This window comes from Alexandromys fortis, unplaced genomic scaffold, assembly GCF_014885135.2.
Source record: "Alexandromys fortis isolate MF-2015 unplaced genomic scaffold, M_Fortis_MF-2015_v1.1 scaffold_31, whole genome shotgun sequence".
NCBI classification, from domain to species: domain Eukaryota; kingdom Metazoa; phylum Chordata; class Mammalia; order Rodentia; family Cricetidae; genus Alexandromys; species Alexandromys fortis.
The window spans coordinates 10,654,010-10,662,336 of record NW_026067974.1 but is presented as its reverse complement, the minus strand read 5'-3'; positions in this window follow the sequence as shown (position 1 = coordinate 10,662,336).

The following is an 8,327-nucleotide window of genomic DNA, read 5'->3' as shown; positions in this document are numbered from 1 at the left end:
CCGCCCTCCAGCTGTGGCAGCTTCTCTGGAGTTTACAGAATGATGGAGCTCACTGAGTGACATCAGGGAGTGGCAAGGTCTTCATCAGATCTTGGGTCTGCAGACGAAGCCCCATTTATTGGGGGGGTGGTGAAAAGACAGGTGAGAGAATTTAAATGCCCCCGGCTAAGAGAACCTAAACCCCAAAGCTTCTCCCCCTCCATGCTCTCGGGATTGGGATTTAGAAGTGTTGGAAGTGACTTTTGCAGAGGACCTGGGTTTGGTTCCCAGCAACCCACACGGTGGCTTAGAACCAGTCTTCTGAATCTCAGAGGGCACCAGACACACGAGGTGCACATGCATGTACACATGTAGGCAAAATGCTCACGACAAATAAAAAGTTGAACAAACAAAGCAATAGAAAGGGTCAGTGAGCTGGATTAAAGGGTCTTGCTGCCAAGCCTGAGGACCTGCGTTCAATCCCTGAGAATCCCTGAGACTCCCACGGCGGAAGAAAAGCATTGATTCCTGCCAGTTGTCCTCCGACCTCCCTAGGTATGAGTGTGAACACGGATAGACATAAACATGGCTTTTTGTTTGTTTGGTTGGTTTTGGTTTTTCGAGACAGGGTTTCTCTGTAGCTTTGGAGCCTGTCCTGGAACTCACTCTATAGACCAGGTTGGCCTCAAACTCACAGCAATGATATTTCATTTATATTTTAATAAATAAAGCTTGCCTGAAGATCAGAGAGTAAAACAGTCCCACTGGCCAGTCTTACAGACCAGGCAGTGGTGATACACACCTTTAACCCTACTAGTCACACTAGTTTGCCAAAGAAACCGGGCAGTAATAGTGCACGCCTTTAATCCCAGCCCTAGAGAGGAATATAAGACGGGAGGAGACAGCTTTAAAACACAGTCTTGCCGGATGGTGGTGGCGCACGCCTTTAATTCCAGCACTCGGGAGGCAGAGGCAGGTAGATCTCTGGGAGTTCGAGGCCAGCCTAGTCTACAAGAGCTAGTTCCAGGACAGGCACCAAAGCTACAGAGAAACCCTGTCTTGAAAACCCAAAAAGAAAAAAGAAAAAAAAACACAGTCTTATTCTGAAGATTCCTGGAGGCAGGATCACCATTTTGGACTGAGGTAGATGTAAGAACCAGTGACTGGCTGTTTTGCTTTTCTGACCTTCAAGTTGAACCCCAATGTCTGTCTCTGGGTTTTTATTAATCATGCTACAGTGGGCCTTGGTGTTGGCACTCAGGGAAGATATGAAAAAATAAACCAAGCCAGGACGTGGTGGTTCGGACTTAATCTCAGCACTTGATCTCAGATGCTGACAGATTTCTGAGTTCAAGGTCAACCTGGTCTACAGAGTGACTTCCAGAACAGCCAAGGCTACATAGAGAAACCCTGTCTCTAAAAACCAGACGTAAAGTTAAAATAACAAATAAATCAATGCTTTCTCTGGGTTATTCTTCAAGGTTTCTCCTACCTTTATTCACTCATTTGACTTTCTTTTTTTTTTTAACTTAATTTGACTTAATTTTATTTTTGAGGCAGGGTCTTGCTTGTAATCCCTCTGGCTGTCCTGAGACTCACCAAGTAGATCAGACTGACCTCAAACTCAGAGATCTGCTTGCCTCTGTCTCCTGAGTGTTGACTTCATTTAAAAAAAAAAAAGCCTATTATAGCTGGCGGTGGTAGCACATGCCTTTAATTCCAGCACTCAGGAGTCAGAGGCAGGAGGATCTCTAATTCTAAGTGAGTTTGAGGCCAGCCTGGTCTATGGAACTAGCTCGAGGACAGTTAGGACTTGTTACACAGAGAAACCCTGTCTTGAACAAAAAAAAAAAAAAAAAAAAAAAAAGAAAAAGAAAGAAAGAAAAACAAACAAACAAACCTATTATATTTATATGGGTGTTTTACTTGCACTAATGTCTGTGTACCCCATTCATGCCTGGTGCATGAAGAGGCCAGAAAAGAGCCCCAAACCCCCTGGGCAGGAGTTGGCTGTAGTTGTTAGCCACCATGTGGGTGCTGGGAATCAAGCTCAAATCCTCTGGATGAACAGTGTTGTAGCTGACTATCCTGTGAACCAAACAACTGCCATCTTGGGGTGTTCAGTATCTTCCACTGCAAAAAGATCATCCCAGTTGGGCTTGTTATTTCACACCCCCTCATGGAGAGCTGTGGAGGGTCACAGAACCCTTCCCGGAGCATCCAGCTCTTCCCTACCATCTGCTGCATGGAGTGCCGCCTTGATTGCAGGTAGTCTCCAGCAAGGACTAGAGTGTGTTTAGCTCCATCTATTCAGCTATGCGGAAGCCCTTAGCCCTCCTAGAAGTCCTCAGTCTTACAGGTGTGGCCTGTGGCGAAGGATTACCATGCTCCATAAGTAAACCCTCAGCTATGCTTCCTAAGGAAATCCAGGAAGTTCACTGATTCCCCAGAGCGAACCTTGGTAGAGCTGTGCCCCTCTGTCTGTCATTGAGACCTTAGGTGAAGGGATAGACACTGCTTACATCTCCTCCTGGGAAGGAGTTTTAACAAGAAGCAGCCAGTGCTTTTAACCACGGAGGCATCTCTCCAGCCCCTCATTTGACTTAAAAAAATTTTTGTTTTAATGTGTGCCAAGCGTTGGATCCTCCAAATGTTCCCACCTTCTGGTTTCATTTTCCCAGAATCCCCTCATCCTGCTTTTGCCAACAGGAGAGAAAAGAACGGGTGGAGACCAGTTTTTACCATCAGAATGGAGGGTTTGCCGCCCTGTAACCACCCCCCCTCCAGTTAGAGGAGCGGATGGCACAGTGTACGTGGAGGTCAAGAATATAAGACACAGCAAGGGCCGAGGAAAGAGCTAAGTCAGCAAACCTCTAGCTTTGTAATCATGAGGTGCTCAGTCCCATCCCTCGAGCCCACATAAAAAGCTGGGTATCAGCTGGGTGTCACGGCGCACATCTTGAATCCCAGGACTCAGGAGCAGAGGCCAGCAGATTTTTAAAAGTTTGAGGCCAGCGAGGTCTATATAGAGAGACCCTGTTTCCAACAAATAAACAACAAACAAATAAACAAGCAAAATAAAACAACACCAAAGCTGGGCATGGTGAGGAGACCTTGTAATCCTACTGCTAGGGAGACAGAGGTGTATGGATAGATCCCTGGGGTTTCTTTTTTTTTTTTTTAATTTTTCGAGACAGGGTTTCTCTGTGGCTTTGGAGCCTGTCCTGGAACTAGCTCTGTAGACCAGGCTGGTCTCGAACTCACAGAGATCCGCCTGCCTCTGCCTCCCGAGTGCTGGGATTAAAGGCGTGCGCCACCACCGCCCGGCTCCCTGGGGTTTCTTAGCTTAACCTATATGGTGAATTCCAAGCTAGTGAGAGACCCCAGCTCAAATAAATAAATACATAAATAAAGGAGCAGAACCTGAGGAAGGACACACCTAGACTTGTCCTCTAGACACACACATACCAGTATAGAGTAGAGTGGCTTAGTGGCTTTAGGGGCTTAAAGAGAAGGGGCACTGCAAAGGAAATGGCAGGCTGCCCTCTGTGCCCTAGTGCTGGTGCTCAGGGTCACAGCACCTCCCTTCCTTTCGTCAGCTGTCAGGAGTGCAGAGTGGGGAGGCATCCTTCACGGTGTTGGGAAACGTACAGCGTCTCCATCCTTCTATCTAGGTATGTGGGAAAGTACACTGGTAGTCACAATTGAGGAAGAAAAGGCCGGAGGACAAGGAGCTGGAGACCAGTCCGGGTCAGATGTCTTAATAAATTCCAACCCAGCCTGGGACATACAGCAAGTTTCTGTCTCAAAAACAACAAAATCCAGGGGTAGAGATATGGTTTTGTAGTTAAGAGCGCTAGCTGTTCTTTCAGAGGACCCAGGTTCAGGTCCCAGCACCCACATGGTAGCTTAAAACTGTCTATAACTCCAGTTCCAAGGGCTCTGGCTCCCTCTTTTGGCCTCCGTGGGCTCTGCACACATGTAGAGAACAGACACATACAAGCATGACACAATACACATAAAGTTAAAAATAAATAAATAAATCCTTAAAAAAAAACCCAAAGAACCCCAAACAAATTCTGCTTTTCACTTCAGGGTTAGCAGGAAGATAGAGACAGAGTACTGGGGACCCAGGGACTGTCTGGGAAGTATAATCACCTATAGCCTTCTTTGCATTATCTCCTCCCATACATAAATAGAAAGCAGGTGGTTTCTTTTTGTTGTTGTTGTTGTTTGACAGAGTTTCTCCATGTAGCCCTGGCTATCCTGGAACTCACTGTGTAGAGCAGGTTGGCTTTGAACTCAGAGATCCACCTGCTTCTACTCCCCAGTGCTAAGATTAAAGGTATGTGCCACCATGCCTTGCTTAAATAAATTTTTTTTGTTTGCTTGTTTGTTTTGTTTTTGAGACAGGATTTCTCTGTAGCTTTGGGGCCTGTCCCGGAACTAGCTTTTGTAGACCAGGCTGGCCTCGAACTCACAGAGATCTACCTGCCTCTACCTCCCCAGTGCTGGGATCAAAGGTGTGCACCACTATCTCCTGGCACTTAAATAATTTTTAAATTATTTTATTGGTATGGGTGTTTTGCCGGCATGTGTGTTTGTGCATCATTTTGCATGCGGTGCCCTAGGAAGCCAGAAAAGAATGTAGGGTCTCCTGAACTGGGGTTACAGACAGTTGTGAGCTGCCATATAGGTGCTGGGAATCGAACCTGGGTCCTCTGGAAGAACAGCCAGTGCCTCTAACTGCTGGGTCATCTCTCCAACCTTTGAAAGCAGAGGCTTCAGCTTGGGAACTAGCTTGGAATTATGCATGTGAGTCTGTCGGAAAGACTTTCTTCCCTCCTGTGGCTGGTATTTATGAAGTGTGAATCAGGCCAGCCTCCATTCAGGAGAGTGGCAAGACTCAGTTTCCCTCTGAGAAAAAGTGAATCTGAAATTCTCTGGAGCTTGTATGCTTTTACACGATTTTACTGTTTCTGGGTTTTTGGGTCTGGGCTCTTGGTACATTTTTATATCCAATTTTTAGTAGTTTAGAGAAAGAATGCCCATTCCCTTTGGGTAAAAAAACCCTATTCCTTTTTTAAGGTCTCTTTCTTTCTCTTTTTTAATAATGCATGTTTTACCCAATATATGTGTGTGTTTTACCCAATATATGGAGGTCAGAGAGGGATCATAGCCCCTGGAGCAGGCTGTGAGCCACTGTATGGATGCTGGGAACTGAATTTAGATTCTCGAGGAGAGCAACACTTCAAACTCTGTTTCTTGCCACCTCTTACCCCAAGGCCGTGAAGCTTTTTCATGGGCTCCCGATGTTTCTGCATCATTTACCTGTTGGCTCCACCTGCCCCCATTCCCCAGCTAGACCTCTCCCTCAGCCAGACGGGCCAATGTGGTGGAAATGTTGCTAAGTGTCTCAGTTCAACCTTATACTTCTAGCCCTCAGGAAGTTGAAACAAGAGCATGAGTTGAAGCTAACCTGGCTACATTGGGAGTTTCAGGCTAGCCCGAGATACAGTGTTTCAAAAAACAAACAAGCCGGGCTGTGGTGGCGCACGCCTTTAATCCCAGCACTCGGGAGGCAGAGGCAGGCGGATCTCTGTGAGTTCGAGACCAGCCTGGTCTACAAGAGCTAGTTCCAGGACAGGCTCCAAAACCACAGAGAAACCCTGTCTCGAAAAACCAACCAACCAACCAAACAAACAAACAAACAAAAAAATTTAAAAAGGGATGGTTCAGTCTTCCCATGCTTGTGCTGTAAACATAAGGACCTAAATTTGGAACCATGTCTATAATGAGCGCTGGGGGAGCAGTGGTAGTCGAGACAGGTGGATCCCTGGAGCTCACCGGTCAGCTCGCTAGCTGAAGGAATGGAGCGAGCTCCAGGTTCAATGGCAGACTCTGTCTCAAACAAATCGGATGAAGAAAATGATTCGGGATGACACTAAAGTCAACCTCTCGCTTCCACATGTGCATATGCATCACACACACACACACACACACACACACACACACACACACGTGCACGCACACACATACACACGTGCATGCACACACGCATACACACACACACCGCACACAAAGAAGATAAATCACTAGATGGTAAAGATACTGGGGCTCAGAGCTAGGAAGTGGGAGTCCAGTGAAGCGAGTAAAGGGGGGTGGGAGGGTTTGAGAGGAGCTGGGGATATACTCCATACTCCCCAAAGAGAAGGCATTATCTTTTGTCTCATTCTTGGGAGCATTATCATGGAGTCGTCCCTGTGTAGCAGGTAATGCTGAGCGCTTAAGAGAGCTCCCAGGAGGAAGGAGGTGGGATTGGGAAAACAAGAAGTCGATGATGATGGCCCTTGCCCAGAGCTGAGGAAGCCCTCGTACACACTGTTGAGTCCTTGGGGAACCTCTGCCAAGCCTAAAGAATGGGCTGCTGGTGAGGAGCAGGGGGCCAGGGAAGGCAGATGGCTCAATACCAAAAGCTGCCTCTCATCATTATGAAGTGTGGAGGAGGAACAACCTCCCTCTCAGAAATCTGCCAGGCTTTGCGCCAGAGGGAAGGATTTGAGCTCAGAATCTAACCATCATCAGGCCTGAGTATCCCCACCCCCTCCCATATGGGCTGAACCCAACACCCACTAATTCAATAAAGCGCACTCCCAGAGTTGACAGCCTCTCTCCAAGAGGGGCAGTTTGGGCTATGAGGGGTAGGAAAAGAGCAGTGGTATCTGGAAACAATTTATGGCGGTGGTGGCAGGGCATCGGGCTGTGTAACAGAAAAGAGTAGGGGTCACAATGGACAAAAGTGGAGTGAGGGACGGCAGGTAGATGAGAGACTGAAGGCCTGTGGCAGCCCAGAGTGCAGGTCTCTTTGGAAGGAGAGCCTGAGGGTTATGAATCAGGAGCCTGAGTTCTCCCTCCTTCCTGCTTTGGAAGCTTTGGCTACACACACTTGGCAGCTATTTTGTATAAATACTAGTCTCCAGTAGTATCCCTTGGGAAGGCACAAGAAACAGAATAAGAATGGGGGTGGGGTGCAGAAAGGGAGGAAAGCCATAGGCAGTACCTGTCTTAGAAGGATGTGATCTGGCCCTACTCCTCCAACCATCCTCTCCCTGTTTATAGCATGGTCCTATCAGTCTCCTTCTAAAGGTGCACAAGGCCATTTCTAGAGCCTTCATGGGCGCTTTCTCAAGATTCCTCCTGATTTTCATTCAAAAGGTAGCTTGGGCTAGGGAATACAGTTCAGTGGTAGAGAGCTTGCATAGTTGGACAAAAAGGAGGGTGGGACTAAAGAGAGTTGTTGGGGACTATAAATTGAATTTGAAGAAACAAGTTGAGATATCAGTCTCCCTGGGATCTAAAATTAGGAACCAAGAAAAAGAGGGTGATAGAACACTGGCTGTGGGCCTCCAAGTGTGCTTTACAGACGGGGTCACCCACAAGTGTGCTTTACAGATGGGGTCACCCACAGTACCATATCACATTTTGTTTTCCTAGGCCTTTTTTTTTTTTTTTTCTTCGAGACAGGGTTTCTCTGTAGCTTTGGAGCCTGTCCTGGCACTAGCTCTTGTAGACCAGGCTGGCCTCGAACTCACAGAGATCCGCCTGCCTCTGCCTCCCGAGTGCTGGGATTAAAGGCGTGCGCCACCACCGCCCGGCTTTCCTACGCCTTTTAAACAGTTTTTGAGTCATACAATAATGTTAACCTCTTTTCCGTTCGTCCGTCCTTCCCCCCCCCCCCCCCCTCTGAGACAGGGTTTCTCTTTGTAGCCCTGGCTGTCCTGGAGCTCACTCTGTAGACCAAGCTGGACTCAGACTCAAGAGATCTGCCTGCCTCTGCCTCCCAAGTGCTAGAATTAAAGGTGTGGGGCACCACTGCCTGGCTTCAGCTTTTTCCTTACTTTTCTTCATATATAAACAATATTCAGGATCAGGGGATTCTGGGAGCACTGTCAGATTTAGAGGTGAAATGGTGGTATGTGTGCTCCTAGTCACACCTCAGTGTCCCTTTTGGAACAGAAATGTGAAATGAGAACTATGGTGGCAACAGGGGCTTTGGAGAACAAAAACCGGGCTGGAGAGATGGCTCAGAGGTTAAGAGCATTGCCTGCTCTTCCAAAGGTCCTGAGTTCAATTCCCAGCAACCACATGGTGGCTCACAGTCATCTGTAAGGTAGTCTGGTGCCTTCTGGCCTTCAGGCATACACACAGACAGAATATTGTATACATAATAAATAAATAGCCGGGCGGTGGTGGTACACACCTTTAATCCCAGCACTTGGGAGGCAGAGGCAGGTGGGATCTCTGTGAGTTCGAGGCCAGCCTGGTCTACAAGAGCTAGTTCCAGGACA